The 24657-nt window shown below is 45.5% G+C and overlaps 1 non-coding gene and 40 pseudogenes across 1 annotated transcript; all 41 read left to right on the forward strand.

The window, feature by feature from the left end:
- The first annotated feature begins 202 nt into the window (after positions 1-202).
- LOC148251657 (5S ribosomal RNA) lies at positions 203-321 on the forward strand (annotated as a pseudogene).
- Positions 322-527: 206 nt separating this feature from the next.
- LOC148251658 (5S ribosomal RNA) lies at positions 528-646 on the forward strand (annotated as a pseudogene).
- Positions 647-852: 206 nt separating this feature from the next.
- LOC148251659 (5S ribosomal RNA) lies at positions 853-971 on the forward strand (annotated as a pseudogene).
- A 1210-nt stretch (positions 972-2181) lies between these two features.
- Positions 2182-2300, forward strand: LOC148251660 (5S ribosomal RNA; annotated as a pseudogene).
- Positions 2301-2858: 558 nt separating this feature from the next.
- Positions 2859-2977, forward strand: LOC148251661 (5S ribosomal RNA; annotated as a pseudogene).
- Positions 2978-4286: 1309 nt separating this feature from the next.
- On the forward strand, positions 4287-4405 carry LOC148251662 (5S ribosomal RNA; annotated as a pseudogene).
- Positions 4406-4611: 206 nt separating this feature from the next.
- LOC148251663 (5S ribosomal RNA) lies at positions 4612-4730 on the forward strand (annotated as a pseudogene).
- Positions 4731-4937: 207 nt separating this feature from the next.
- Positions 4938-5056, forward strand: LOC148251664 (5S ribosomal RNA; annotated as a pseudogene).
- Positions 5057-5290: 234 nt separating this feature from the next.
- On the forward strand, positions 5291-5409 carry LOC148251665 (5S ribosomal RNA; annotated as a pseudogene).
- Positions 5410-5615: 206 nt separating this feature from the next.
- On the forward strand, positions 5616-5734 carry LOC148251666 (5S ribosomal RNA; annotated as a pseudogene).
- Positions 5735-6295: 561 nt separating this feature from the next.
- LOC148251667 (5S ribosomal RNA) lies at positions 6296-6414 on the forward strand (annotated as a pseudogene).
- Positions 6415-6620: 206 nt separating this feature from the next.
- On the forward strand, positions 6621-6739 carry LOC148251668 (5S ribosomal RNA; annotated as a pseudogene).
- A 207-nt stretch (positions 6740-6946) lies between these two features.
- Positions 6947-7065, forward strand: LOC148251669 (5S ribosomal RNA; annotated as a pseudogene).
- A 561-nt stretch (positions 7066-7626) lies between these two features.
- Positions 7627-7745, forward strand: LOC148251670 (5S ribosomal RNA; annotated as a pseudogene).
- Positions 7746-8278: 533 nt separating this feature from the next.
- On the forward strand, positions 8279-8397 carry LOC148251671 (5S ribosomal RNA; annotated as a pseudogene).
- A 207-nt stretch (positions 8398-8604) lies between these two features.
- Positions 8605-8723, forward strand: LOC148251672 (5S ribosomal RNA; annotated as a pseudogene).
- A 1241-nt stretch (positions 8724-9964) lies between these two features.
- Positions 9965-10083, forward strand: LOC148251673 (5S ribosomal RNA; annotated as a pseudogene).
- Positions 10084-10610: 527 nt separating this feature from the next.
- On the forward strand, positions 10611-10729 carry LOC148251674 (5S ribosomal RNA; annotated as a pseudogene).
- A 1629-nt stretch (positions 10730-12358) lies between these two features.
- LOC148251675 (5S ribosomal RNA) lies at positions 12359-12477 on the forward strand (annotated as a pseudogene).
- A 205-nt stretch (positions 12478-12682) lies between these two features.
- Positions 12683-12801, forward strand: LOC148251676 (5S ribosomal RNA; annotated as a pseudogene).
- A 205-nt stretch (positions 12802-13006) lies between these two features.
- LOC148251677 (5S ribosomal RNA) lies at positions 13007-13125 on the forward strand. The gene has a single exon (XR_015814279.1). It is a non-coding gene; the product is annotated as a 5S ribosomal RNA (ribosomal RNA).
- Positions 13126-13685: 560 nt separating this feature from the next.
- Positions 13686-13804, forward strand: LOC148251678 (5S ribosomal RNA; annotated as a pseudogene).
- A 696-nt stretch (positions 13805-14500) lies between these two features.
- On the forward strand, positions 14501-14619 carry LOC148251679 (5S ribosomal RNA; annotated as a pseudogene).
- Positions 14620-15152: 533 nt separating this feature from the next.
- LOC148251680 (5S ribosomal RNA) lies at positions 15153-15271 on the forward strand (annotated as a pseudogene).
- A 561-nt stretch (positions 15272-15832) lies between these two features.
- Positions 15833-15951, forward strand: LOC148251681 (5S ribosomal RNA; annotated as a pseudogene).
- Positions 15952-16157: 206 nt separating this feature from the next.
- Positions 16158-16274, forward strand: LOC148251682 (5S ribosomal RNA; annotated as a pseudogene).
- An 887-nt stretch (positions 16275-17161) lies between these two features.
- Positions 17162-17280, forward strand: LOC148251683 (5S ribosomal RNA; annotated as a pseudogene).
- Positions 17281-17812: 532 nt separating this feature from the next.
- Positions 17813-17930, forward strand: LOC148251684 (5S ribosomal RNA; annotated as a pseudogene).
- A 559-nt stretch (positions 17931-18489) lies between these two features.
- LOC148251685 (5S ribosomal RNA) lies at positions 18490-18608 on the forward strand (annotated as a pseudogene).
- Positions 18609-19168: 560 nt separating this feature from the next.
- LOC148251686 (5S ribosomal RNA) lies at positions 19169-19287 on the forward strand (annotated as a pseudogene).
- A 205-nt stretch (positions 19288-19492) lies between these two features.
- LOC148251687 (5S ribosomal RNA) lies at positions 19493-19611 on the forward strand (annotated as a pseudogene).
- A 207-nt stretch (positions 19612-19818) lies between these two features.
- On the forward strand, positions 19819-19937 carry LOC148251688 (5S ribosomal RNA; annotated as a pseudogene).
- Positions 19938-20144: 207 nt separating this feature from the next.
- Positions 20145-20263, forward strand: LOC148251689 (5S ribosomal RNA; annotated as a pseudogene).
- A 207-nt stretch (positions 20264-20470) lies between these two features.
- LOC148251690 (5S ribosomal RNA) lies at positions 20471-20589 on the forward strand (annotated as a pseudogene).
- A 560-nt stretch (positions 20590-21149) lies between these two features.
- Positions 21150-21268, forward strand: LOC148251691 (5S ribosomal RNA; annotated as a pseudogene).
- Positions 21269-21474: 206 nt separating this feature from the next.
- Positions 21475-21593, forward strand: LOC148251692 (5S ribosomal RNA; annotated as a pseudogene).
- A 207-nt stretch (positions 21594-21800) lies between these two features.
- Positions 21801-21919, forward strand: LOC148251693 (5S ribosomal RNA; annotated as a pseudogene).
- A 561-nt stretch (positions 21920-22480) lies between these two features.
- On the forward strand, positions 22481-22599 carry LOC148251694 (5S ribosomal RNA; annotated as a pseudogene).
- Positions 22600-23158: 559 nt separating this feature from the next.
- On the forward strand, positions 23159-23277 carry LOC148251695 (5S ribosomal RNA; annotated as a pseudogene).
- Positions 23278-23834: 557 nt separating this feature from the next.
- On the forward strand, positions 23835-23953 carry LOC148251696 (5S ribosomal RNA; annotated as a pseudogene).
- Positions 23954-24514: 561 nt separating this feature from the next.
- On the forward strand, positions 24515-24633 carry LOC148251697 (5S ribosomal RNA; annotated as a pseudogene).
- The last annotated feature ends 24 nt before the right edge of the window (positions 24634-24657 follow it).

The following is a 24657-nucleotide window of genomic DNA, read 5'->3' on the forward strand; positions in this document are numbered from 1 at the left end:
TTTGCAGATGATTCTTTCGACGTTACGCGCGACTTGAATTATGGTCCCCAGGTTTATTCGCAAATGTGAGTCACAGCGCCGTGTCATTTTACTTGATATTAGAACGAGAACGAGGGGTGCAGTGCGCACGCACAAGGAAACAAAATTACGGGAGGGGGAAGAAAGGAGAAAGAGTGTATATATTTGCAGCGCAAAATTAAATAGGTGTGATCATACTAGCACTAATGCACCGGATCCCATCAGAACTCCGTAGTTAATTGTTCTTGGGCAAGAGTAGTACTCAGATGGGTGACCTCCTGGGAAGTCCTCGTGTCGTACAAATTTTTTTTCAGACGGGTCGTTCGACGTTACGCGTGACTGGAACTATAGTCCGCTGGTTTATACGCAAATGTGAGTCAAGAAGCAGGGGCATTTTAATCGATATTAGAACGAGAATAAGAGGTGCAGTGTGAACGCACAAGGAAATAAATGATGGGAGGGGGGAGGAAAGGAGAAGAAGTGTATGTATTTTCAGCACAAAATGAAACAGGTGCGATCATACCAGCATAAATGCACCGGATCCCATCAGTACTCCGCAGTTAAGTGTGCTTTGGCGAAAGTAGTACAAGGATGGGTTAACTCCTGAGAAGTTCTCGTGTTGTACCCTTTTTTTTTTAAGATGGGTCGTTCGACGTTACGTGCGACTGGAACTATGTTCCGCTGGTTTATACGCAAATGTGAGTCAAGACGCAGGGGCATTTTAATTGATATTAGAACGAGAAGGAGAGGTGAAGTGTGAACGCACCAGGAAACAAATGACGGGAGGGGGAAGAAAGAAGAAGGACTGTATTTATTTGCAGCACAAAATGGAACAGATACGATCATACTAGCACTAATGCACCGGGTCCCATCAGAACTCCGCAGTTAAGTGTGCTTGGGCAAGAGTAGTACTCGAATGGGTGTCCTCTTGGGAAGTCCTCGTGTTGCACCCATTTGTTTTGGATGGATCGTTCGACGTTACGCGCGAATGGATTTATGAACTGTTGTTTCATTCGCAAAGGCGAGTCACGGTACCGCGGTATTTTACTTGACATTAGAACGAGAAAGAGAGATGTAGAGTGCACGCACAAGGAAACAAATGACGGGTGGGGGGATGGAAGGAGAAAGAGTATGTATATGTAGCGCAGAATAAAACATGAGTGATCATACCAGCACTAATGCAACGGATTTTATTAGAACTCTGCAGTTAAGGGTGCTTGGGTGAGAGTAGTACTAGGATGGGTGACCTCCTGCGAAGTCCTTATATTTCACCGATTTTATTGTGAAGTCATCTTGTTGCACCCATTTTTTTTGTAGATGATTCTTTTGACGCTTTGCGTGACTTGAATTATGGTCTGCAAGTTTATTCGCAAATGTGAGCCACGCCACCGTGGCATTTTACTTGATATTAGAACGAGAACGGGAGGTGCAGTGCGCACGCACAAGGAAACAAATTACGGGAGGGGGAAGAAAGGAGAAGGAGTGTATGAATTTGCAGCGCAAAAATTAAATAATTGGATCATCCCAGCCCCATTGCACTGGATCTCATTAGAACTACGTAGTTATGTGTGTTTGGGCGAGAGTAGTTCTCGGATGGGTGACCTTCTGGGAAGTCCTCGTGTTGCACCAATTTTTTTTTTCAGACGGGTCATTTGACGTTACACGCGATTGGAACTATGGTCAGCTGGTTTATACGCAAATGTGAGTCAAGAAGCAAGGGCATTTTAATCGATATTAGAACGAGAAAGAGAGGTGTAGTTTGAACGCACAAGGAAACAAATGATGGGAGGGGGGAGGGAAGGAGAAGGAGTGTATGTAATTTCAGCACAAAATTAAACAGGTGCGATCATACCAGCACAAATGCACCAGATCCTATTAGTACTCCACAATTAAGTGTGCTTTGGCGAAAGTATTATAAGGATGGGTTATCTCCTTGAAAGTTCTCGTGTTGCACCCATTTTTTTTTCAGATGGGTCGTTCGACGTCACGCGCGATTGGAACTATGGTAAGCTGTTTTATACGCAAAAGTGAGTCAAGACGCAGGGGCATTTTAATTCATATTAGAACGAGAAGGAGAGGTGAAGTGCGAACGCACCAGGAAACAAATGACGAGAGGGCGAAGAAAGGAGAAAGAGTGTATTTATTTGCAGCGCGAAATGAAACAGGTACGATCATACCAGCACTAATGCACCGGATCCCATCAGAACTTCGCAGTTAAGTGTGCGTGGGAGAGAGTAGTACTTGGATGGGTGACCTCCTAGGAAGTCCTCGTGTTGCACCAATTTTTTTTCGGATGGGTCGTTCGACGTTACGCAGGAATGGGATTATGAACCGCTGGTTCATTCGTAAAGCTGAGTCACGGTGCCAGGGCATTTTACTTGATATTAGAACGAGAATGAGAGATGCAGAGTGCACGCACAAGGAAATAAATGACGAGAGGGAGGATGGAAGGAGAAAGAGTCTATGTATTTGCAGCGCAGAATGAAACATGAGCGATCATACAAGCACTAATGCAACGGATTCTATCAGAACTTCGCAAGTTAAGGGTGCTTGGGCGAGAGTAGTACTAGGATGGGTGACCTCCTGCGAAGTCCTTATATTTCACCAATTTTCTTGGGAAGTTCTCGTGTTGCACCCATTTTTTTACAGATGATTCTTTCGACATTACGCGCGACTTGAATTATGGTTCCCAGGTTTATTCGTAAATGTGAGTCACGGCGCAGTGGTATTTTACTTGATATTAGAACGAGAATGAGAGGTACAGTGCGCACGCACAAGGAAATAAATGACGGGAGGGGGTAGAAAGGAGGAGTGTATGTATTTGCAGTGCAAAATTAGACAGGTGCGATCATACCAGCACTAATGCACCGGATCCCATTAGAACTTCGCAGTTAAGTGTCCTTGGGCAAGAGTAGTACTCAGATGGTTGACCTCTTGGGAAGTCCTCGTGTCGCACAAATTTTTTTTCAGATGGGTCGTTCGACGTTACGCGCGACTGGAACTATGGTCCGCTGGTTTATACGCAAATGTGAGTCAAGAAGCAGGGGCATTTTAATCGATATTAGAACGAGAAAGAGAGGTGCAGTGTGAATGCACAAGGAAAAAAATGATAGGAGGGGGGTGGGAAGGACAAGGAGTGTATGCATTTTCAGCACGAAATGAAACAGGTGCGATCATACCAGCACAAATGCACTGGATCCCATTAGAACTATGTAGTTAAGTGTGCTTTGGTGAAAGTAGTAAAAGGATGGGTTACCTCCTGGGAAGTTCTCGTGTTGCACCCATTTTTTTTTTCAGATGGGTCGTTCGACGTTACGCGCGACTGGAACTATGGTCCGATGCTTTATACGCAAATGTTAGTAAAGACGCTGGGGCATTTTAATTGATATTAGAACGAGAAGGAGAGGTGAAGTGTGCACGCACAAATGGAATTATGAACCGCTGGTTCATTCGCAAAGGTGAGTCACATTACCGGGGCATTTTACTTGATATTAGAACGAGAAGAAGAGATGCAGAGTGCACGCACAAGGAAACAAATGACGGTAAGGGGGATGGAAGGAGAAAGAGTGTATGTATTTGCAGCGTAGAATGAAACAGGTACGATCATAAATGCACCGGATCCCATCAGAACTCTGCAGTTAAGTGTGCTTTGGCGAGAGTAATACTCGGATGGATGACCTCCTGGGATGTCCTTGTGTTGCACCCATTTTTTTTTTGGATGGGTCGTTAGACGTTACGCGCGAATGGAATTATGAACCGCTGGTTCATTCGCAAAGGTGAGTCACACTGTCGGGGCATTTTACGTGATATTAGAACGAGAAAGAGAGATGCAGAGTGCACGCACAACGAAACAAATGACGGGAGGGGGGATGGAAGGAGAAAGAGTGTATGTATTTGCAGCGCAGAATGAAACATAAGCGATCATACCAGCAATAATGCAACGGATTCTATCATAACTCCGCAAGTTAAGGGTGTTTGGGCGAGAGTAGTACTAGGATGGGTGACCTCCTGCGAAGTACTTATATTTACTCCATTTTCCTGGGAAGTCCTCGTGTTGAACCCATTTTTTTGCAGATGATTCTTTCGACATTATGCACAACTTGAATTATGGTCCGCAAGTTTATTCGCAAATGTGAGTTACGCCACCGTGGCATTTTACTTGATATTTTAACGAGAACAGGAAGTATAGTGCGCACGCACATGGAAACAAATGACGGGAGGCGGAAGAATGGAGAAGGAATGTATGTATTTACAGCACAAAATTAAATTGTTGCGATCATGCCAGCACTAATGCACCGGAACCCATCAGAACTTCGCAGTTAAGTGTGCTTGGACGAGAGTAGTACTCTGATGGGGGACCTCCTAGGAATTCCTCTTGTCGCACAAATTTTTTTTTAAACGGGTCGTTCGACATTACACTCGACTGGAACTATGGTCTGTTGGTTTATACGCAAATGTAAGTCAAGAAGCAGGCGCATTTTAATCAATACTAGAACAAGAAGGAGAGGTGTAGTGTGAACGCACAAGGAAATTAATGTTGGGAGGGGGGACGGAAGGAGAAGGAGTGTATGTATTTTCAGCACTAAATAAAACAGGTGCGATCATACCAGCAAAAATGCACCGGATCCCATCAGAACTCCGCAGTTAAGTGTGTTTTGGCGAAAGTAGTACAAGGATGGGTTACCTCCTGGAAAGTTCTCGTGTTGCACCCATTTTTTTTTTCGGATGGATCGTTCGACATTACGCGCGACTGGAACTATGGTCCGCTCGTTTATACACAAATGTGAGACAAGAGGCAGGGACATTTTAATTGATATTAGAACGAGAAGGAGAGGTGAAGTGGGAACGCACTAGGACACAAATGACGGGAGGGGGAAAAAAGGAGAAGGAGTATATGTATTTGCAGTGCAAAATGAAATAGGTGTGATCATACCAGCACTAATGCACCGGATCCCATCAGAACTCCGCAGTTAAGTGTGCTTGGGCGAGAGTAGTACTCGGATGGGTGACCTCCTGCGAAGTCCTTATATTTCACCCATTTTCTTGGGAAGTCCTCGTGTTACACCAATTTTTTTACAGATAATTCTTTCGACATTACGCGCGACTTGAATTATGATCCGTAGGTTTATTCGCAAATGTGAGTACGGCGTCGTGGCATTTTACTTGATATTAGAACGAGAACGGGAGGTGCAGTGCCCACGCACAAGGAAACAAATGACGGGAGTGGGAAGAAATGTGAAGGAGTGTATGTATTTGCAGCGCAAAATTAAATAGGTGCGATCATACCAGCACTAATGCACGGGATCCCATCAGAACTCCGCAGTTAAGTGTGCTTGGGCGAGAGTAGTACTCGAATGGGTGACCTCCTAGGAAGTCCTCATGTCACACCAAGTTTTTTACAAATAGGTCGTTCGACGTTACGCGCGACTGCAACTATGGTCTGCTGGTTTATACGCAAATGTGAGTCAAGAAGCATGGGCATTTTAATCGATATTAGAACGAGAAGAAGAGGTGCAGTGTGAACGCACAAGGAAACAAATGATGGGAGGGGGGAGGGAAGGAGAAGGAGTGTATGTATTTTCAGCACGAAATGAAACAAGTGCGATCATACCAGCACAAATGCACCGGATCCCATCAGAACTCCGCAGTTAAGTTTGCTTTGGCGAAAGTAGTACAAGGATGGTTTACCTCCTGGGAAGTTTTCGTGTTGCACCTATTTTTCTTTCAGATGGGTCGTTCGACGTTACGCGCGACTGGAATTATGGTCCGCTGGTTTATACGCAAATGTGAGTCAAGACGTAGGGGCATTTTACTTGATATTTGAACGAGAACGGGAGGTGTAGTGCGCACGCACAAGGAAACAAATGACGGGAGGGGGAAGAAAGGAGAAAGACTGTATTTATTTGCAGCGCGAAATTTAACAGGTGCGATCATACTAGCACTAATGCAACGGATTATATCAGAACTTCACAGGTTAAGGGTGCTTGGGCGAGAGTAGTACTAGGATGGGTGACCTCTAGCGAAGTCCTTATATTTCACCCATTTTCTTGGGAAGTCCTCGTGTTGCACACATTTTTTTACAGATGATTCTTTCGATGTTACGCGCGACTTGAATTATGGTCCGCAGGTTTATTCAGAAATGTGAGTAACGACGCCGTGGCATTTTACTTGATATTAGAACGAGAACGGGAGGTGCAGTGCGTACGTACAAGGAAACAAATGACGGGAGGGGGAAGAAATGAGAAGGAGTGTATGTATTTGCAGCGCGAATTTAAATAGGTGTGATCATACCAGCACTAATGCACCAGATCCCATCAGAACTCCGCAGTTAAGTGTGCTTGGGTGAGAGTAATATTCAGATGGGTGACCTCTTGGGAATTCCTCGTGTCGCACCAATTTTTTTTCAGACGGGTCGTTCGACGTTACGCGCGACTGGAACTATGGTTCGCTGGTTTATACGCAAATGTGAATCATCAAGTAGGGGCATTTTAATCGATATTAGAACGAGAAGGAGAGGTGCAGTGTGAACGCACAAGGAAACAAATGATGGGAGGGGAGAGGAAAAGAGAAGGGGTGTATGTATTTTTAGCACGAAATGAAACAGGTGCGATCACACCAGCACAAATTCACCGGATCCCATCAGAACTCCACAGTTAATTGTGCTTTGGCGAAAGTAGTACAAGGATGGTTTACCTCCTGGGAAGTTTTCGTGTTGCACCCATTTTTTTTTTCAAATAGGTCGTTCGACGTTACGGGCGACTGGAACTATTGTATGCTGGTTTATACGCAAATGTGAGTCAAGACGCAGGGGCATTTTAATTGATATTAGAACGAGAAGGAGAGGTGAAGTGTGAACGCACCAGGAAAAAAATAACAGGAGGGGGAAGAAAGGAGAAGGAGTGTATGTATTTGCAGCGCGAAATGACACATGTGCGATCATACTAGCACTAATGCACCAGATCCCATCAGAACTCCGCAGATAAGTGTGCTTGGGCGAGAGTAGTACTCGGATGGGTGACCTCCTAGGAAGTCCTCGTGTTGCACGCATTTTTTTTTTGGATGGGTCGTTCGACGTTACGCACGAATGGATTTATGAACCGCTGGTTCATTCACAAAGGTGAGTCACGGTACCGGGGCATTTTACTTGATATTAGAACGAGAATGAGAGATGCAGAGTGCACGCACAAGGAAACAAATGACGGGAGGGGGGATGGAAGGAGAAAGAGTGTATGTATTTGCAGCGCAGAATGAAACCTGAGGGATTATACTAGAACTAATGCCACGGATTCTATCAGAACTCCACAAGTTAAGGGTGCTTGGGCGAGAGTGGTACTAGGATGGGTGACCTCCTGCGAAGTCTTTATATTTCACCAATTTTCTTGGGAAGTCCTCGTGTTGCACCCATTTTTTTGTAGATGATTCTTTCGACGTTATGCGCGACTTGATTTATGGTCCGCATGTTTATTCGCAAATGTGAGTCACGGCGCCGTGGCATTTTAATTGATATTTGAACGAGAACAGGAGGTGCAGTGCGCACGCACAAGAAACATATGACGGGAGGGGGAAGAAAGGAGAAACAGTGTATGTGTTTGCAGCGCGAAATTAAACAGGTCGGATCATACCACCACTAATGCACCGGATCCCATCAAAACTCCGCAGTTAATTGTGCTTGGGCAAGAGTAGTACTCGGATGGGAGACCTCCTGGGAAGTTCTCGTGTCGCACCAATTTTTTTTTAAACCGGTCGTTCGATGTTATGCGCGACTGGAACTATGGTCCGCTGGTTTATACGCAAATGTGAGTCAAGAAGCAGGGGCATTTTAATCGATATTAGAACGAGAAAGAGAGGTGCAGTGTGAACGCATAAGGAAACAAATGAAGGGAGGAGGGAGGGAAGGATAAGGAGTGTATGTATTTTCAGCACGGAATGAAACAGGTGCGATCATACCAGCCCAAGTGCACTGGATCCCATTAGAACTCCGCAGTTAAGTGTGTTTTGGATAAAGTAGTACATGGATGGGTTACCTCCTTGGAAGTTTTCGTGTTGCACCCATTTTCTTTTTTAGATGGGTCGTTCGACGTTACGCGCGACTGGAACTATGGTCCGCAGGTTTATTCGCAAATATGAGTCAAGAAGCAGGGGCATTTTAATCGATATTAGAATGAGAAGGAGAGGTGCAGTGTGAACGCACAAGGAAACAAATGATGGGAGGGGAGAGGGAAGGAGAAGGAGTGTATGTATTTTCAGCACGAAATGAAATAGGTGCGATCATACCAGCACAAATGCACCGGATCCCATCAGAACTCCGCAGTTAAGTGTGTTTTGGCGAAAGTAGTACAAGGATGGGTTACCTCCTGGGAAGTTCTCGTGTTGCACCCATTTTTTTTTTCAGATGGGTCGTTCGACTTTACGCGCGACTGGAACTATGATCCGCTGGTTTATGTACAAATGTGAGTCAAGACGTAGGGGCATTTTAATTGATATTAGAACGAGAAGGAGAGGTGAAGTGTGAACGCACCAGGAAACAAATGACGGGAGGGGGAAGAAAGGAGAAGGAGTGTATGTATTTGGGGCGCGAAATCAAACAGGTGCAATCATACCAGCACTAATTCACCGGATCCCATCAGAACTCCGCAATTAAGTGTGCTTGGGCGAGAGTAGTACTCGTATGGGTGACCTCCTCAGAAGTCCTCGTGTTGCACCCATTTTTTTTTCGGATGGGTCATTCGACGTTTCGCGCAAATGGAATTATGAATCGCTGGTTCATTCGCAAAGGTGAGTCATGGTACTAGGGCATTTTACTTGATATTAGAACGAGAAGGAGAGATGCAGAGTGCACGCACAAGGAAACAAATGATGGGAGGGGGGATGGAAGGAGAAAGAGTGTATATATTTGCAACGCAGAACGAAACATGCGCGATCATACCAGAACTAATGCAACGGATTCTATCAGAACTCCCCAAGTTAAGGGTTCTTGGGCGAGAGTAGTACTAGGATGGGTGACCTCCTGCGAAGTCCTTATATTTCACCCATTTTCTTGGGAAGTTCTCGTGTTGCAACCATTTTTTTGTAGATGATTCTTTCGACGTTGCGCGTGACTTGAATTATGGTCCGCAGGTTTATTCGCAAATGTGAGTTACGGCGCCGTGGCATTTTACTTGATATTTGAACGAGAACGGGAGGTGCATTGCGCACGCACAAGAAAACAAATGACGGGAGGGGGAAGAAAGGAGAATGAGTGTATGTATTTGCAGCGCAAAATTAGACAGGTGGGATCATACGAGCCCTAAAGCACTGGATCCCATCAAAACTCTACAGTTAAGTGTGTTAGGGCGAGAGTAGTACTCAGATGGGTGACCTCCTGGGAAGTCCTCTTGTTGCACCCATTTTTTTTCGAATGGGTCGTTCGACGCTACACGCGAATGGAATTATGAACCGCTGGTTCATTCGCAAAGGTAAGTCACAGTGTCGGGGCATTTTACTTTATATTAGAACGAGAAGGATAGATGCAGAGTGCACGCACAAGGAAATAATTGACGGGAGGGGGGATGGAAGGAGAAAGAATGTATGTATTTGCAGCGCAGAATGAAACATGAGCGATCATTCTAGCACTAACGCAACGAATTCTATAAGAACTCCGCAGTTAAGGGTGCTTTGGCGAGAGCAGTACTAGGATGGATGACCTCCTGCGAAGTCCTTATATTTCACCCATTTTATTGGGAAGTCCTCGTGTTGCACCCATTTTTTTGCAGATGATTCTTTCGACGTTACGCACGACTTGAATTATAGTCCGCAGGTTTATTCACAAATTTGAGTCAATGCGCCGTGCGATTTTACTTGATATTTGAACGAGAACGGGAGGTGCAGTGCGCACGCACAAGGAAACAAATGACGGGAGGGGGAAGAAAGGAGAAGGAGTGTATGTATTTGCATCGCGAAATTAAACAGGTGCGATCATTCCAGCACTAATGCACCGGGTCCCATTAGAACTCCACAGTTAAGTGTGCTTGGGCGAGAGTAGTACTCAGATGGGTGACCTCTTGGGAAGTCCTCGTGTCGCACCAATTTTCTTTCAGTCAAGTCGTTCGATGTTACGCGCGACTGGAACTATGGTCCGCTGGTTTATCGGTAAATGTGAATCAAGAAGCAGGGGCATTTTAATCGATATTAGAACGAGAAAGAGATGTGCAGTGTGAACGCACAAGGAAACAAATGATGGGAGGGGGGAGGGGAAGAGAAGGAATGTATGTATTTACAGCAGGAAATGAAACAGTGCGATCATACTTGCACAAATGCACCGGACCCCATCAGAACTCTGCAGTTAAGTGTTGGCGAAAGTAGTACAAGGATGGGTCACCTCCTGGGAAGTTCTCGTGTTGCACCCATAATCTTTTTCAGATGGGTCGTTCGACGTTACGCGCGACTGGAATTATGGTCCACTAGTTTATACGCAAATGTGAGTCAAGACGCACAGGTATTTTAATTGATATTAGAACGAGAATGAGAGGTGAAGTCTGAACGTACCAGGCAACAAATGATGGGAGGGGGAAGAAAGGAGAAGGAGTGTATGTATTAGCAGCGCAAAATGAAATAGGTGCGATCATACCAGCACCTATGCACCCGATCCCATCAGAACTCCGCAATTAAGTGTGCTTGGGCGAGAGTAGTACTCGGATGGGTGACCTCCTGGGAACTCCTCGTGTTGCACCCTTTTTTTTTCGGATGGGTCGTTCGATGTTACGTGTGAATTGAATTATGAACCGCTGGTTCATTCGCAAAGGTGAGTCACGGTGCCGGGTCATTTTACTTTATATTAGAAGGAGAAAGAGAGATGCAGAGTGCACGCACAAGGAAACAAATTACTGGAGGGGGGATGGAAGGACAAAAAGTTTATGTATTTGCAGCGCAGAATGAAACATTAGCGATCATACTAGCACTAATGCAACGGATTCTATAAGAACTTCGCAGTTAAGGGTGCTTGGGCGAGAGTAGTACTAGGATGGGTGACCTCCTGAGAAGTCCTTATATTTCACCCATTGTCTTGGAAAGTCCTCGTGTTGCACCCATTTTTTTGCAGATGATTCTTTCTACGTTACGCGCGACTTGAATTATGGTCCGCAGGTTTATTCGCAAATTTGAGTCATGGCGTCGTGCCATTTTACTTGATATTTGAACGAGAAGGAGAGGTGAAGTGTGAACGCACCAGGAAACAAATGACAGGCGGGGGAAGAAAGGACAAGGAGTGTATGTATTTGCAGCACGCAATTAAACAGGTGCGATCATATTAGCACTAATGCACCAATTTTCTTTCAGAAAAGTCGTTCGACGTTACGTGCGACTGGAACTATGGTCCGCTGGTTTATCTGCAAATGTGAGTCAAGAAGCAGGGGCATTTTAATCGATATTAGAACGAGAAGGAGAGGTGCAGTGTGAACGAACAAGGAAACAAATGATGGGAGGGGGGAGGGAAAGAGATGGAGTGTATGTATTTTCAGCACGAAATGAAACAGGCACGATCATACCTGCACAAATGCACCGGATCCTATCAGAACTCCGTAGTTAAGTGTGCTTTGGCAAAAGTAGTATAGGGATGGGCTACCTCCTGGGAAGTTCTCGTGTTGCTCTAATTTTTTTCAGATAGGTCGTTCGACGTTATGCGCGACTGGAACTATGGTCCGCAGGATTATTTGCAAATGTGAGTCACGGCACCGTGACATTTTACTTGATATTTAAACGAGAACGGGTGGTGCAGTGCGCACGCACAAGGAAACAAATGACGGGGGGGGGGGGAGAAAGGAGAATGAGTTTATGTATTTTTAGCGTGAAATTAATCAGGTGCGATCATACCAGCACTAATGGTACTAGGGCATTTTACTTGATATTAGAACGAGAATGAAAGATGCAGAGTGCACGCACAAGGAAACAAATGATGGGAGGGGGGATGGAAGGAGAAAGAGTGTATGTATTTGCAACGCAGAATGAAACATGCGCGATCATACCAGAACTAATGCAGCGGATTCTATCAGAACTCCCCAAGTTAAGGGTTCTTGGGCGAGAGCAGTACTAGGATGGATGACCTCCTGCGAAGTCCATATATTTCACCCATTTTCTTGTGAAGTCCTCGTGTTGCACCCATTTTTTTGCAGATGATTCTTTCAACGTTACGCGCGACTTGAATTATGATCCGCAGGTTTATTCGCAAATTTGAGTCACGGCGCCGCGACATTTTACTTGATATTAGAACGAGAACGGGAGGAGCATTGCGCGCGCACAAGGAAACAAATGACGGGAGGGGAAAGAAAGGAGAAGGAGTGTATGTATTTGCAGCGCAAAATTAAACAGGTGCGATCATACTAGCACTAATGTACCGGATCCCATCAGAACTCCGCAGTTAAGTGTGCTTGGGAGAGAGTAGTTCTCGGATGGATGTCCTCCTGGGAAGTTCTCGTGTCGCACAAATTTTTTTTCAGACGGGTCATTAGACGTTATGCGCGACTGGAGCTAGGGTCCGCTTGTTTATACGCAAATGTGAGTCAAGAAGCAGGGGCATTTTAATCGATATTGGAACGAGAAGGAGAGGTGCAGTCTGAACGCACAAGGAAACAAATGATGGGAGGGGGAGGGAAGGAGAAGGAGTTTATGTATTTTCAGCACGAAATGAAATAGGCGCTATCATACCTGCACAAATGCACCGGATCCCATCAAAACTCCGCAGTTAAGTTTGCTTGGGCAGGAGTAGTACTCGGATGGGTGACCTCCTGGGAAGTCCTCGTGTCGGACCAATTTTTTTTCAGACGGGTCGTTCGACGCTATGCGTGACTTGAACTATGGTCCGCTGGTTTATACGCAAATGTGAGTCAAGAAGCAGGAGCATTTTAATCGATATTAGAACGAGAAGGAGAGGTGCAGTGTGAACACACAAGGAAACAAATAACGGGAGGGGGAAGAAAGGAGAAGGAGTTAATGTATTTTCACCGCAAAATTAATCAGGTGCGATCATACCAGCACTAAAGCACCGGATCCCATCAGAACTCCGCAGTTAAGTGTGCTTGGGCGAGAGTAGTACTCGGATGGGTGACCTCCTGGGAAGTCCTCGTGTCGCACCCATTTTTTTTCGGATGGGTCGTTTGACGTTGCGCGCGAATGGATATATGAACCGCTGGTTCATTCGCAAAGGTGAATCACGGTGCCTGGGCATTTTACTTGATATTAGAACGAGAAAGAGAGATGCAAAGTGGACGCACAAGGAAACAAATGGCGGGAGGGGGGATGGAAGGAGAAAGAGTGTATGTATTTACAGCGCAGAATGAAACATGAGCGATCATACCAGCACTAATGTAACGGATTCTATCATAACTCCCCAAGTTAAGGGTTCTTGGGCGAGAGTAGTACTAGGATGGGTGACCTCCTGCGAAGTCCTTATATTTCACCCATTATCTTCGGAAGTCCTCGTGTTGCACCTATTTTTTTACAGAAGATTCTTTCGACGTTACGCGCCACTTGAATTATAGTCCGCAAGTTTATTCGCAAATGTGAGTTACGGCACGTGGCATTTTACTTGATATTTGAACGAGAACGGGAGGTGCAGTGCGCACGTACAAGGAAACAAATGACGAGAGGGGGAAGAAAGGAGAAGGAGTGTATATATTTGCAGCGCAAAATTAAACAGGTGCGATCATACCAGCACTTATGCACCGGATCCCATCAGGACTCCGCAGTTAAGTGTGCTTGGGCGAGAGTAGTACTCAGATGGGTGACCTCCTAGGAAGTCCTCGTGTTGCACCCATTTTTTTCGGATGGGTAGTTCGACGTTATGCGCGAATGGAATTATGAACCGCTGGTTCATTCGCAAAGGTGAGTCACGGTGCGGGGGCATTTTACTCAGATGGATGACCTCCTGGGAAGTCCTCGTGTTGCACCCATTTTTTTTGGATGGGTAGTTCGACGTTATGCGCGAATGAAATTATGAACTGCTGGTTCATTCGCAAAGGTGAGTCACGGTGCGGGGGCATTTTACTTGATATTAGAACAAGAAGAAGAGATGCAGAGTGCACGCACAAGGAAACAAATGACGAGAGGGGAGATGGAAGGAGAAAGAGTGTATGTATTTGCAGCGCAGAATGAAACATGAGCGATCATACCAGTACTAATGCAACGGATTCTATCAGAACTCCGCAAGTTAAGGGTGCTTGGGCGAGAGTAGTACTAGGATGGGTGACCTCCTGCGAAGTCCTTATATTTCACCCATTTTCTTGGGAAGTCCTCGTATTGCACCCATTTTTTTGCAGATGATTCTTTCGACGTTATGCGTGAGTTGAATTATGGTCCGCAGGTTTATTTACAAATGTGAGTCATGACGCCGTGGCATTTTACTTGATATTTGAACGAGAATGGGAGGTGCAGTGCAGACGCACAAGGAAACAAATGACGGGAGGGGGAAGAAAGGAGAAGGAGTGTTTGTATTTGCAGCACGAAATTAAATAGGTTTGATCATACCAGCACTTATGCACCGGATCCCATCAGAACTCCGCGGTTAAGTGTGCTTGAGTGAGAGTAGTACTCGGATGGGTGACCTCCTGAAAAGTCCTCCTGTCGGACAAATTTTTTTTCAGACGGTTCATTCGACGTTACGCGCGACTGGAACTATGGTCTGCTGATTTATATGCAAATGTGAGTCAAGAAGCAGGGCCAATTTAATCGATATTAGAACGAGAAGGAGAGGTACAGTGTGAACACACAAGGAAACAAATGATGGGAGGGGGGAGGGAAGGAGAAGGAGTGTATTTATTTTTAGCACCAAATGAAACAAGTGCGATCATACCAGCACAAATGCATCGAATCCCATCAGAACTCTGCAGTTAAGTGTGCTTTGGCGAAAGTAGTACAAGGATGCGTTTCCTCCTGGGAAGTTCTCGTGTTGCACCCATTTTTTTTTTCAGATGGGTCGTTTGACATTACGCACGACTGGAACTATGGTCCGCTGGTTTATACGCAAATGTGAGTCAACACACAGGGGCATTTTAATTGATATTAGAATGAGAAGGAGAGATGAAGTATGAACGCACCAGGAAATAAATGACGGGAGGGGGGAAGAAAGAAGAAGGAGTGTATGTATTTGCAGCGCGAAGTGAAACAGGTGCGATCATACCAGCACTAATGCACCAGCTCCCATCAGAACTCTGCAGTTAAGTGTGCTTGGGCGAGAGTAGTACTCGGATGGGTTTCTTCGTGGGAAGTCCTCGTGTTGCACCCTTTTTTTTTTGGATGGGTCGTTCGACGTTACGCGCGAATGGAATTATGATCCGCTGGTTCATTCGTAAAGGTGAGTCACGGTAGCAGGGCATTTTACTTGATATTAGAACAAGAAGGAGAGATGCAGAGTGCACGCACAAGGAAATAAATGACGGGAGGGGGGATGGAAGGAGAAAGAGTGTATGTATTTGCAGCGCATATTGAAACATGACCGATCATACCAGAAGTAATGCAACGGATTCTATCAGAACTCTGCAAGTTAAAGGTGCTTGGGCGAGAGTAGTATTAAGATGGGTGACCTCCTGCGAAGTCCTTATATTTCACCTATTTTCTTGGGAAGTCCTCGAGTTGCACCCATTTTTTTGAAGATTATTCTTTCAACGTTACGTGGGACTTGAATTATGGCCCGCAGGTTTATTCGCAAATGTGAGTCACGGCGCCGTGGCATTTTACTTGATATTTGAATGAGAACGGGAGGTGCAGTACGCACGCACAAGGAAACAAATGACGGGAGGGGGAAGAAAGGAGAAGGAGTGTATGTATTTGCAGTGCGAAATTAAACAGGTGCGATCATACCAGCGCTAATGCACTGGATCCCATCAGAACTCCGTAGTTAAGTGTGCTTGGACGAGAGTAGTACTCGTATGGGTGACCTCCTGGGAAGTCCTTGTGTCGCACTAATTTTTTTTCAGAAAGGTCGTTCGACGTTACGTGCGACGGGAACTATGGTCCGCTGGTTAATACGCAAATGTGAGTCAAAAAGCAGGGGCATTTTAATCGATATTAGAACGAGAAGGAGAGGTGCAGTGTGAACGCACAAGGAAACAAATGATGGGAGGGGGGAGGGAAGGAGAAGGAGTGTATGTATTTTCAGCACCAAATGAAACAGGTGCGATCTTCAGCACAAATGCACCGGATCCCATCAGAACTCCGCAGTTAAGTGTGCTTTAGTGAAAGTAGTAGAAGGATGGGTTACCTCCTGGGAAGTTCTCGTGTTGCACCCATTTTTTTTTTCAGATGGGTCATTCGACGTTACACGCGACTGGAACTATGGTCTGCTGGTTTATACGCAAATGTGAGACAAGACGCAGGGGCATTTTAATCGATATTAGAATGAGAAGGAGAGGTGAAGTGTGAACGCACCAGGAAACAGATGACGGGAGGGGGAAGAAAGAAGAAGGAGTGTATGTATTTGTAGTGCGAAATGAAACAGGTGTGATCACAGCAGCACTAATTCACCGGATCCCATCATAACTCTGCATTTAAGTGTGCTTGGGCGAGAGTAGCACTCGGATGGGTGACCTCCTGGGAAGTCCTCGTGTTGCACCGATTTTTTTTCGGATGGGTCGTTCGACGTTACATGCAAATTGAATAATGAACCTCTGGTTCATTCGCAGAGGTTAATCACGGTGCCGGGGCATTTCACTTGATATTAGAACGAGAAGGAGAGATGCAGAGTGCACGCACAAGGAAATAAATGACGGGAGGGGGGATGGAATGAGAAAGAGTTTATGTATTTACAGCGCAGAATGAAACATGAGTGATCATACCAGCACTAATGCAACGGATTCTATCAGAACTCCGCAAGTTAAGGGTGATTGGGCAAGAGTAGTACTAGGATAGGTGACCTCCTGCGAAGTCCTTATATTTCACCCATTTTTTTGGGAAGTCCTCGTGTTGCACTCATTTTTTTACAGATGATTCTTTGGACGTTACGCGCGACTTAAATTATGGTCCGCAGGTTTATTCGCAAATGTGAGTCACGGCGCCGTGGCATTTTACTTGATATTTGAAGGAGAACGGGGGGTGCAATGCACGCGCACAAGGAAAAAAATGACGGGAGGGAGAAGAAAGGAGAAGGAGTGTATGTATTTAAAGTGCGAAATTAAATAGTTGCGATCATGCCAGCACCAACGCACCGGATCCCATCAGAACTCCGCAGGTAAGTGTGCTTGGGCGAGAGAAGTACTCAGATGGGGGACCTCCTGGGAATTCTTCGTGTCACACCAATTTTTTTTCAGACGGGTCATTCGACGATACGCTCGATTGGAATTATGGTCCGCTAGTTTATACGCAAATGTGAGTCAAGAAGCAGGGGCATTTTAATCAATATTAGAACAAGAAGGAGAGATGCAGGGTGCACGCACAAGGAGAAAGAGTGTATGTATTTGTAGCGCAGAATGAAATATGAGAGATCATACCACCACTAATGCAATGGATTCTATTAGAACTCCGCAAGTTAAGGGTGCTTGGGCGAGAGTAGTACTAGGATGGTTGACCTCCTGCGAGGTCCTTATATTTCACCCATTTTCTTGGGAAATCCTCGTGTTGCACCCATTTTTTTGCAGATGATTCTTTCGACGTTACGTGCGACTTGAATTATTGTCTGCAGGATTATTTGCAAATGTGAGTCACGGCGCTGTGGCATTTTACTTGATATTTGAACGAGAACGGGAGGTGCAGTGCGCACGCACAAGGTAACAAATGACGGGAGGGGGAAGAAAGGAGAAGGAGTGTATGTATTTGCAGCGCGAAATTAAACAGGTGCGATCATACCAACACTAATGCACCAGATCCCATCAGAACTACGCAGTTAAGTGTGCTTGGGCGAGAGTAGTACTCGGATGGGTGACCTCCCTGGAAGTCCCGTGTTGCACAAATTTTTTTCGGATAGGTCGTTCGAAGTTACGCGCGAATGGAATTATGAACCGCTGGTTAATTCGCAAAGGTGAGTCACGGTGCCAGGGCATTTTACTTGATATTAGAACGAGAAGGAGAGATGAATAAAGCACGTACAAGGAAACAAATGACGGGAGGGGGGATGGAAGGAGAAAGAGTGTATGTATTTACAGCGCAGAATGAAACATGAGCGATCATACCATCACTAATGCAACGGATTCTATCAGAACTCCACAGTTAAGGGTGCTTGGGCGAGAGTAGTACTATTATGGGTGACCTCCTGCGAAGTCCTTATATTTCACCCATTTTATTGGGAAGTCCTCGTGTTGCACCCATTTTTTTGCAGATGATTCTTTCGACGTTAAGCGCGACTTGAACTATGGTCTGCAAGTTTATTCGCAAATGTGAGTCACGGCACCGTGGCATTTTACTTGATATTAGAATGAGAACGGGAGGTGCAGTGCGCACGCACAAGGAAACAAATGACGGGAGGGGGAAGAAATGAGAAGGATTGTATGTATTTGCAGCGTGAAATTAAATAGGTGCGATCATACTAGCACTTATGTACCGGATCCCATCAGAACTCCGCAGTTAGGTATGCTTGGACGAGAGTAGTACTCGGATGGGTGACCTTCTGGGAAGTCCTCGTGTTGCACCCATTTTTTTTCAGATGGGTCCTTCAACGTTACACACGAATGGAATTATGAACCGCTTGTTCATTCGCAAAGGTGAGTCACGGTGCCGGGGCATTTTACTTGATATTAGAACGAGAATGAGAGATACAGAGTGCACGCACAAGGAAACAAATGACGGGAGGGGGGATGGAAGGAGAAAGAGTGCATGTATTTGCAGCGCAGAATGAAACATGGGCGATCATACCAGCACTAATGCAACGGATTCTATCAGAACTCCGCAGTTAAGGGTGCTTGGGCGAGAGTAGTACTATTATGAGTGACCTCCTGCGAAGTCCTTATATTTCACCCATTTTATCGGGAAGTCCTCGTGTTGCACCCATTTTTTTGCAGATGATTCTTTCGACGTTATACGTGACTTGAATTAATGTCTGCAGGTTTATTCGCAAATGTGAGTCACGGCGCCGTGGCATTTTACTTGATATTAGAACGAGAACGGGAGATGCAGTGCGCACACACAAGGAAACAAGTGACGGGAGGGGGAAAAAAGAAGAATGAGTGTATGTATTTGCAGCGCGAAATTAAACAGGTGCGATCATACCAGCACTAATGCACCAGATCCCATCAAAAATCCGTAGTTAACTGTGTTTGGGCAAGAGTAGTACTCTGATGGGTGACCTCCTGGGAAGTCCTCGTTTCGCTCCAATTTTTTTTTAGACGGATCGTTCGACGTTACGCGCGACTGGAACTATTGTCCGCTAGTTTATATGCAAATGTGAGTCAAGAAGCAGGGGCATTTTAATTGATATTAGAACGAGAAGGAGAGGTGTAGTGTGAACGCACGAGAAAACAAATATGGGAGGGGGGAGTGATAGAGAAGGAGTGTATTTATTTTCAGCACGAAATGAAACAGGTGCGATCATACCTGCATAAATGCACCGGATCCCATCAAAACTCCGCAGTTAAGTTTGCTTGGGCGAAAGTAGTACAAGGGTGGGTTACCTACTGGGAAGTTCTCGTGTTGCACCAATTTTTTTTTTCAGATGGGTCATTCGACGTTACGCGCGACTGGAATTATGGTCCCCTGGTTTATACAAAAATGTGAGTCAAGACACTAAGGCATTTTAATTGATATTAGAACGAGAAGGAGAGGTGAAGTGTGAACGCACCAGGAAACAATTGACGGGAAGGGGAAGAAAGGAGAAGGAGTGTATGTATTTGCAGCGCGAAATGAAATAGGTGCGATCATACCAGCACTAATGCACCGGATCCCATAAGAACTCCGCAGTTAAGTGTGCTTTGGCGAAAGTAGTACAAAGATGGGTTACCTACTGGGAAGTTCTCGTGTTGCATCCATTTTTTTTTCAGATGGGTCATTCGATGTTACACGCGATTGGAACTATGGTCCACTGGTTTATACGCAAATGTGAGTCAGGACGGAGGGGCATTTTAATCGATATTAGAACGAGAAGTAGAGGTGCAGTGTGAACGCGCAAGGAAACAAATGATGGGAGGGGGAAGGGAAGGAGAAGGAGTGTATGTATTTTCAGCACGAAATGAAATAGGCGAGATCATACCTGCACAAATGCACCGGATCCCATCAAAACTCCGCAATTAAGTGTGCTTTGGCGAAAGTAGTACAAGGATGGGTTACCTCCTGGGAAGTTCTCGTGTTGCGCCCATTTTTTTTTTCAGATGGGTCATTCGACGTTACGCGCGACTGGAAGTATGGTCCGCTGGTTTATATGCAAATGTGAGTCAAGACACAGGGGCATTTTAATTGATATTAGAACGAGAATGAGAGGTGAAATCTGAACGCACCATGAAACAAATGACGAGAGGGGAAAGAAAGGAGAAGGAGTGTATGTATTTGCAGCGCGAAATTAAACAGGTGAGATCATACCAGCACTAATGCACCGGATCCCATCAGAACTCTGCAGTTAAGTGTGCTTAGGCGTGAGTAGTACTCGGATGGGTGATCTCCTGGGAAGTCCTCGTGTTGCACCTATTTTTTTTCGGATGGGTCTTTCGACGTTACGCGCGAATGGAATTATGAACCGCTGGTTCATTAGCGTAGGTGAGTCACGGTTCCGGGGCATTTTACTTGATATTAGAACGAGAAGGAGAGATGCAGGGTGCACGCACAAGGAAACAAATGACGGGATGGGGGATGGAAGGAGAAAGAGTGTATGTATTTGGAGCGTAGAATGAAACATGAGCGATCATACCCGCACTAATGCAACTGATTCTATCAGAACTCCACAGTTAAGGGTGCTTGGGCGAGAGTTGTACTAGGATGGGTGACCTCCTGCGAAGTCCTTATATTTCACCCATTTTATTGGGAAGTACTCGTGTTGCACCCATTTTTTTGCAGATGATTCTTTCGACGTTACACGCAACTTGAATTATGGTCCGAATGTTTATTGGCAAATTTGAGTCACGGCGCCGTTCCATTTTACTTAATATTTGAACGAGAACGGGAGGTGCAATGCGCACGCACAAGGAAACAAATGACGGGAGGGGGAAGAAAGAAGAAGGAGTGTATGTATTTGCATCGCGAAATTAAACAGGTGCGATCATACCAGCACTAATGCACCGGATCCCATTAGAACTCCACAGTTAAGTGTGCTTGGGCGAGAGTAGTACTCGGATGGATGACCTCCTGGGAAGTCGTCGTGTCGTACCAATTTTCTTTCAGACAAGTCGTTCGACATTACGCGAGCCTAGAACTATGGTCCGCTTGTTTATCGGCAAATGTGAGTCAAGAAGCAGGGGCATTTTAATCGATATTAGAACGAGAAGGATGGGTGCATTGTGAACGCACAAGGAAACAAATGATGGGAAGGGGGAGGGAAGGAAAAGGAATGTATGTATTTTCATCACGAAATGAAACATGTGCGATCATACCAGCACAAATGCACCGGATCCTATCAGAACTCTGCAGTTAAGTGTGCTTTGGCGAAAGTAGTACAAGGGTGGGTTACCTACTGGGAAGTTCTCGTGTTGCACCAATTTTTTTTTTCAGATGGGTCATTCGACGTTACGCGCGACTGGAATTATGGTCCCCTGGTTTATACAAAAATGTGAGTCAAGACACTAAGGCATTTTAATTGATATTAGAACGAGAAGGAGAGGTGAAGTGTGAACGCACCAGGAAACAATTGACGGGAAGGGGAAGAAAGGAGAAGGAGTGTATGTATTTGCAGCGCGAAATGAAATAGGTGCGATCATACCAGCACTAATGCACCGGATCCCATCAGAACTCTGCAGTTAAGTGTGCTTGGGCGAGAGTAGTACTCGGATGGGTGAACTCCTGGGAAGTCCTCGTGTTGCACTAATTTTTTTTCGGATGGGTCGTTCGACGTTACACGCGAATGGAATTATGAACCGCTGGCTCATTCGCAAAGGTGAGTCACGGTGCGGGGGCATTTTACTTGATATTAGAACGAGAAGGAGAGATGCAGAGTGCACGCACAAGGAAACAAATGACGGGAGGGGGGATGGAAGGAGAAAGAGTGTATGTATTTGGAGCGCAGAATGAAACATGAACGATCATACCAGTACTAATGCAATGGATTCTATCAGAACTCCGTAAGTAAAGGGTGTTTGGGCGAGAGTAGTACTAGGATAGGTGACCTCCTGCGAAGTCCTTATATTTCACCCATTTTCTTGGGAAGTCCTCGTATTGCACCCATTTTTTTGCAGAAAATTCTTTCGACGTTACGCGCGACTTGAATTATGGTCTGTAGGTTTATTCGTAAATATGAGTCACGTCGCCGTGGCATTAAACTTGATATTTGAACAAGAACAGGAGGTGCAGTGCGCACAAACAAGGAAACAAATGACGGGAGGGGGAAGAAAGGAGAAGGAGTGTATGTATTTGCACCGCGAAATTAAACAGGTGTGATCATACCAGCACTAAAGCACCGGATCCCATCAGAACTCCGCTGTTAAGTGTTCTTGTGCGAGAGAAGTACTCGGATGGGTGACCTCCTGGGAAGTCCTCATGTTGCACCCATTTTTTTTCAGATGGATCGTTCGACGTTACGCGTGAATGGAATTATGAACCGCTGGTTCATTCACAAAGGTGAGTCACGGTGCTGGGGCATTTTACTTGATATTAGAACGAGAATGAGAGATACAGAGTGCACGCACAAGGAAACAAATGACGGGAGGGGGATGGAAGGAGAAAGAGTGTATGTATTTGGAGCGCAGAATGAAACATAAGGGATCATACCAGAACTAATGCAACGGATTCTATCAGAACTCCGCAAGATAAGGGTGCTTGGGCGAGAGTAGTACTAGGATGGTTGACCTCCTGCGAAGTCCTTATATTTCACCCATTTTCTTGGGAAGTCCTCGTGTTGCACCCATTTTTTTGCAGATGATTCTTTCGATGTTATGCGCGACTTGAATTATGGTCCGCAGGTTTATTTGCAAATGTGTGTCAGGGCATCGTGGCATTTTACTTGATATTTAAACGAGAATGGGAGGTGAAGTGCGCACGCACAAGGAAACAAATGAGGGTAGGGGATGAAAGGAGAAGGAGTGAATGTATTTGCAGCGCGAAATTAATCAAGTGCGATCATACCAGCACTAATGCACTGGATCCCATCAGAACTTCGTAGTTAAGTGTGCTTGGGCGAGAGTAGTTCACGGATGGGTGACCTCCTAGGAAGTCCTCGTGTTGCACCCATTTTTTTTGGATGGGTCATTTGACGTTACGCGCGAATGGAATTATGAACTACTGGTTCATTCGCAAAGGTGAATCACGGAGCTAGGGCATTTTAGTTGATATTAGAACAAGAAGGAGAGATGCAGAGTGCACGCACAAGGAAACAAATGACGAGAGGGGGGATGGAAGGAGAAAGAGTATGTATTTGCAGCGCAGAATGAAACATGAGCAATCATACCAACACTAATGCAACAGATTCTATCAGAACTCCGCAGTTAAGGGCACTTGAGCGAGAGTAGTACTAGGATTGGTGACCTCCTGCGAAGTCCTTATATTTCACCCATTTTCTTGGGAAGTCCTTGTGTTGCACCCATTTATTTGCAGATGATTCTTTCGACGTTACGAGCGACTTGAATTATGGTCCGCAGGTTTATTCGCAAATGTGAGTCACGGCGCTGTGGTATTTTATTTGATATTTGAACGAGAATGAGAGGTGCAGTACGCACGCACAAGGAAACAAATGACGGGAGGGGGAAGAAAGGAGAAGGAGTGTATGTATTTGCATCACGAAATTAAAAAGGTGCGATCATACTAGCACTATTGCACTGGATCCCATCAAAACTCCGTAGTTAAGTGTGCTTGGGCGAGAGTAGTACTCGGATGGGTGACCTTCTAGGGAGTCCTCGTGTTGCACCAATTTTTTTTTGGGATGGGTTGTTCGACGTTACGCGCGAATGGAATTATGAACCGCTGGTTCATTCGCAAAGGTGAGTCACGGTTCCGGGTAATTTTACTTGATATTAGAATGAGAAGGAGAGATGCAGAGTGCACGGACAAGGAAACAAATAACGGGAGGGCGGATTGAAGGAGAAAACGTGTATGTATTTGCAGCGCAGAATGAAACATGAGCGATCATACCAGCACTAATGCAACGGATTCTATCAGAACTCCGCAGGTAAAGGTGTTTGGGCGAGACTAGTACTAGGATGGCTTACCTCATGCGAAGTCCTTGTATTTTACCCATTTTCTTGGGAATTCCTCGTGTTGCACCCATTTATTTGCATTTGATTCTTTCGATGTTACGCACGACTTGAATTATTGTCCGCAGGTTTATTCGCTAATGTGAGTCACGACACCGTGGCATTTTACTTTATATTAGAACGAGAACGAGAGGTGCAGTGCGCACGCACAAGGAAACAAATGATGGGAGGGGGAAGAAAGGAGAATGAGTGTATGTATTTGCAGCGCGAAATTAAACAGTTGCTATCATACCAACACTAATACACCGGATCCCATCAGAACTCCGCAGTTAAGTGTCCTTGGGCGAGAGTATTACTCGGATGGGTGACCTCCTAGGAACTCCTCGTGTCGCACCAATTTTATTTCAGACGGGTCGATCGA

The sequence above is a fragment of the Carica papaya genome, chromosome 8 (assembly GCF_054855325.1).
Source record: "Carica papaya isolate Zhongbai chromosome 8, ASM5485532v1, whole genome shotgun sequence".
Classification (NCBI taxonomy): Eukaryota; Viridiplantae; Streptophyta; class Magnoliopsida; order Brassicales; family Caricaceae; genus Carica; species Carica papaya.